Consider the following 6,000-nt stretch of genomic DNA (forward strand, 5'->3'; position numbering starts at 1 on the left):
GGAAAGCAGTTTAACAGTGACATAACTACCCCAAATTTTGTTTACTTCTCCAATCAAATAATATTTGTATCAAAATTAACTTATTACAAACCCCATGGCACAACCATAATTCTCAAAGGACATAACCTGCCAAACTATTTCCAGAGAAGCTGCTGTGTTTGCAACCAGCTACACCCCTAGCACAAACCAGCAAGCTGTGGATGAAAAGCTGCAATGGTACACAGTCCCAGCTGCCTCTGAAATATCAACTGGTCCTGTGGACAATTAAGCATGTGCAGGACACAGATACTTGGTGGTGTTTCAGCCACAGCATGCACAGTGGCAAAGGAACCCATAATTCCCAGCACAAAGCACTGAAGCTCTGCTTCAGTAACCTGGGGCATGCAAGACATCCATGTATTAGTGAGTGGGGAAAAGCCAGAGGTGTTTATCTACAGGATCTTCTCAGGGAGGGAAGAAGCTCTGAAGATGGCACCTGAACAGAACTGTGAGACAAAAAGCTTATCTCTGAGACCAGAGAGACCAAAGATGGCAGAGCAGCTGCTTCTTGTTCAAGTGACTTGAGAGGCTCCACAGCCTCCTGTCCAGTTCCAGGCTGCAGCCAAAGGTAGGCAAGCTCCTAAAATTGAACAGAGAAAGCAGTGGAGTGATGGGACTTTGTCAAGAAGAGGGCTGCAGGGAACTCCTGCCTAGTGGAGTGCTGGTAGAGAGATTTAAAAATCTTTAAACTCCTACGAAAATCTTTTAAAATCACCTTTACAAAAAAAAAAGGTGTAAAGAGATTTTTGCAGCGCATCATAAGGAAAGGCAATGGAGGCAATGTAAGTCTACAGGCGTGTATCAGCACTGTATTTCCAATATATATTGTCCCAAGTTATTTTCAAAATGATAGGAGGTTTATGATAACACTGTGACCCTGACTATTGTAGGAGGGCTCCTCCCAACTTTCCTTCAGGAAGATGAGAGAGAAATTATCCTCCCAGAAAAATCATTGCTGCAAGCTCACATAATTCGACTTCTAATCAAATGATAATTTAAGTATAACTTCCGCTTCATGGATTTAGAAAAACATCGGTATAATGTGCACTGCTATTAAAACCTCACCTTCAAAAAAGATCATTCTCCCAGTTGCCATTTAACAGGACAGGAAAAAAATGAGAACAATTCAGAATTTAGGCATATATTTCATCTCTTCCCTCTGAAAAAATGAATTTTATATAATATTAAAACCTTATCTAGTAGTTACAAAGCTCCAAAAAGGAAAGTATGGCAGATAAAGCACACAGATATTTAGGCCTGATTTTTTTGTTCTAGAAGATAAACCTACACCATGAATATTCTTCTAATAGTCTTCCTTGAGTAATGTGTTTACAAACAATCGCTCTGAAACCATAACTCCTGTGAAGTTTTGGGGACCTAATTTGCTCCTTACTGACAAAGATGTGAAAGTTGGAATAATGACAAGAACATCAAGAAAGTTGAAATGCATTTGCATGAAATTCACATCAAATGCAAGGAGAAAAGCGAAATAAATCCACTCAGAAGTTCCAGAGCTCCAGTAAAAGCCAAGTCATTCAAACCACGGCTCACACAGGATGCGCTGTTAGCTGTAGAGATGATAGGCCACTTCATCAGCTGGTGTATCATAGCAGCCATGATGAGCTGGCTCATTATTCTTGCTAAATTATGCATGCATGATGTAGGGGGGAGGGAGGTCAGGATTGAAATCAGAAATCATTCCAGTTCATCATGTGCCAAATCACTGAAAAACCTTCAGTAGCTCCTGCTGGCAGGCAGGCAGCACACAGACTGTGCAGACAGGCTTTACCTCTACACAGATATTTCCATTTCACCTGTGACTGCCCTGCTGGTTGATAGTAGGGAAGGATGAGAATGAAGCATCAGTGTCCTCTTCCACATTATCACAATGATCCAGGATTAATCAGAACTGAGCAAACACTTTGGGGCCCAGCAAAGCACGATTCCTCCCTCCCAGCAGCAGGACTGCTGACTGCACCCAGCCGGGAGCAAGGGGGAGGAGGACTGAAATCTCCTGTCATTTTGCATCTTCACATCAAAGTGGGAGAAGCAAAGGCACACAGGAAGGTTAGGCCGGCTCCTCCTCTGCACAGCCATAGTAGAGTGTTGGGAAAGCTTCAAAGATGTGTGCTGGAGGGAAAAAAACCAAACAAATCATATATTTTATACATATATATGGTGTTGCACTGACATATAAAAATGCACAAGTATTCAAACCCTTGAAGTATCCTGAGAGACAGGCTTTTGCTTCCCACCCATCCCTAGCTTCATGCTGAGGGATGCAGGGATTTTCATACTGAACTGGATATTCTAGTTCCTCTGAAGATCTGCCCAAAATAGATTTCAGGGCATTTGCTTATTTTAATTCATATGCAAGCCCATCCCACAATGGAAATTCTTCCTTTTGGAGGTGGTGGCTGGGTGTTTAATGTGAAAATGACTGAGTCCCAGAGGAGCTCTTCCCGAAGGTCTGGGATGCATTGGCTCCCAGCAGATCACCCAGCAGAGGCAGGCACCCCAGGTGCTGTGAGCAGGCTGGGTGTCAGGCCACAGGAGATACTCGAAAGTCATTTTGATGCTTATCATCCTTTTTCCCAGCCCAACATGGTGCTGGGAGAACTTGGTCTGCAAGCAGGTCTGTGTGGCACAACTAGAGAAAGCGTTCACAGAGGTGGAGCTGCCAGCATTGGCAAACCAGGCTGGCCGTGGGCTTACCCAGCAGCAGTGCCAGTCTCATGGGATGCCTGCAGCCAAAGCAGGGGCTCACTCGGCCTCTGGGAAACCTGCCAGCAGCCCCCGGAGCTCTGCTCACCCCTTGGGATCAGGGACAGCAGCTAAGTGCTCTTTATCAGTGCTGGGAAGATAGGACAGGATGAGAGCAGAATAACAAAAGCTCTGAGACGTGATTTATGGAGAAAAAAAGTAAATTAGTACTAGTTTCCAATGGCATTTAAGTTTCAGAGGCCAGCCAAGACTTCATTAAAAAAGCCCAAAAGCTCCACTGAAATGGGCTTTTCTACAGGGACTTTTCTGTGTTGTGCTTAGGCAGCGCTATAACAATAAACAGGCATCCTTGCCTTAAGGGACTGCAGATACTGCCAAAGCAGGCAACATTTTAAACCTACAATAACCTTTCACTAATTGCAGAAGTCAAGCCAGACAGCCCAAACAGGCACAGAGCTGGGAGAGCACTTCAAGGAAGAGTGACACAGCATAGGCTTTTACACAGACACTGCTGCCAGCTGGCTTACAGGGAAACTTCCCATCACCCTAAAGCCCAGAAACTGCTTTCAAAAAACTAACTGGCTCCTCAAATGCCCATACAGATAACAGTTTGTGAATTGAAAGCAATGAGTGATTTCCCAGCCTCTCCAGCAATTGGTGGAGACCAAAAGGAACAGGAACGTGTTGATGCTGCTCCTGACACGGAGACAAATGCTTCTGCATTGAGCCCCAGGGGATGACTGGGGACTGCTTCAGATGAAGGGAAGCCTGCCGGCCACACAGCACACATGCTGAGAAGTGTTAAAAGCTATGCCAGGAAGCAAGAAGGCAAATCATTCTTTCTAATCAATCCTCCCCCTCCTCAGAGAGCCAAGGCTAGCAGAGAGCTGGGATGTGTTGGGGAAGCTGCTGAGCTCTGCTCATTAGTTGCTCATTGCTTTTCACTGATGAAGATCAATGGTAGCTCACTGAGCATCAGCCCTGTTATGGGGTTACTGGACTAATGGGTCCAGTACAGCCACTGGAATAATTTAGTTGGGTCAGAAAGCACATTCCTACGTCAGGGATCAAAATCTCGAAGTAGGATGATCCATAGGCATTAATGCAAGTGCTTTTGACAGAGCCCAGGAGCTGGCAGTGGTCAGTATCTAAGGCCACATGGCTAGGAGGAGACCTGGGCTGCCTTCAGGGTCTATGCAGTAGCACTGAGGTGGGACCACAGCACAAAGTCCAACCCACTCCAAGCCTTCACAAAGCCTTTGTGGGGCTGCGAACCAAAGCCCTTTCACCTGGCTCACATCCTAGAGTGGCTCAGGTGGTTTATTTTAAATTGAGTCAATTTTTAGTTATTGTTTATGAGCCAAAAGGATTTAATTTTAAATCCTACATTGTTTTGTTGTTTTTTTTTTAAATAAATTAAGAGTGCCATCCCCCCAGCCTGGTCCACAACACTTCCCCTGAAGATGCTCAATTGAAAGGATCTGGAACTTATCACCATACCATCTGCCTCTCCCGGAGAGGTGATCAATCATCCTGAAAGTTTAAACACCCACAGTGCCTTAATCTGTTAGAGTGTTCAATGCCACCTATTTTAAACAGCGAAAGGGAGGACATGCTGTCCCCTCATGGCACAGCAGTCAAGCCCCAGCTTCCATGCTTGCCAAGCTATAACACACCAACATTTCCTGATTTTTCACAGCCAGTACTAAGATAGGGAACCTTCTTCTTAGGATGGACACATAGACAGAAATGAAGAGCTGTGTGTGACAGCAGCTTGCACACCAGCCTACAACAGGGGTGAGGGCGCAGTGTGCATCCCAACATATGGGCCTGAGGAAGGATGAGCACTACCAAAATCTGCTTTCCTTCTGCCCACACACAGAAACTTTGCCTGGAAGTAGAGAAGAGCAACACTAATGCCTCATTCTACCATGGCTAACATCGGAGATGCACAAAGGGCTCCTCCTCTATAGGACACAGGTAAATTCAGAAGTCAGTGGAAACCAAACAGATACTGATGCCTCCATTCTTCTCTGCTAGGAGCAGTGCAAGGCTGGGCCAGACCCACAAGACAGCTTTATCCATCCCAGAGGAGCACTGATCAATCCACAGCTCAAGTATATGGAAACTAATTTTCCTTGAGCTGTCTTCAAACTTTGAAAATGCACAATGTGGGTGTTTTGGTCCACATGGAATCACTGTCTGAGAACAGAAGTGGCCCCCAATGCTACTGAGGCCACAGTTCTGGTCTTCTTGGGTTCCTTCTGCCTGGTACAGCTCTCCGTGTCCAAGAGGCATCACTTGGCTTTCATGGATGGGGATGTACAGAGAGACCAAGGAACCAAAAAGAGCTTGCCAGGAGAGCAACAGCCAGCCTTTTAAATCCTGCTGGCATGTCTGTCAACAGCAGCACATTGCTTCTATGGTTTGGACTTGGGACACACTGGTGCAAGCCATCAGCGCAGGCACTGTTATATGAAATAGGGCAGGGAGGGAAGTTACAAAGTATTTACTATCATTTCTGTTCCTAGCAGATGAGCAGGCAGACTGTTAAGAGAGTTCAAGTGAATGCAGGATTTCTTATAACAACCTGGGATGAGACATGCTGTCATCATTGGCTTAAAGCAAGGCCTGATCAAAAACTTCACTGTTTGTCCAGATTGGCAACAAATTGTTTTCTTAGACAAGAACACTAGGTGGTCCACAAGTTTGTGAATCTTTCTTCACCATGAAGATCTCCACCCCAAGTTTTTCTAACAGAGAGCTATTGATTGACCTGCTAAACCTTCTCCTTAGCTTACCTAGAGACACTAGCCAGCTTCATTGTTCTGATCTTCATCTACAAGGAGAAACACATGGAGCAGCTGAAGGTTCTGCTCATACCAATTCAAGCTCCTGTATGTGGTTGTCTTGTGTTGAAAATGTGCTGTAGCTATGAAGGTTGCAATTCTAGAAACCAGATGGAAGTTCAAAAAAAGTACACACATCCTACCCCCAAAATTGTCTCTATTAGAGCTTAATAGAAAAGGAAGTCATTTATGGTACTGTTTGGTGTGCACATGCAATATTCAAGAGTTTAAGGACTCCCTAGAGGGGTGAAGAATAATTGAGGCACACTTACAGACAAGCCTTCCCTGACTCTGCTGAGCCTTGTTATGATAAGGGGTAAAAGATGAGAATGGGGTGGCCAGGTGAAGAAACAGAATAAAGTGGAAATATTTGCAGAGTTTCTAGATG

This window comes from Pithys albifrons, chromosome 11 (genome assembly GCF_047495875.1).
Source record: "Pithys albifrons albifrons isolate INPA30051 chromosome 11, PitAlb_v1, whole genome shotgun sequence".
NCBI classification, from domain to species: domain Eukaryota; kingdom Metazoa; phylum Chordata; class Aves; order Passeriformes; family Thamnophilidae; genus Pithys; species Pithys albifrons.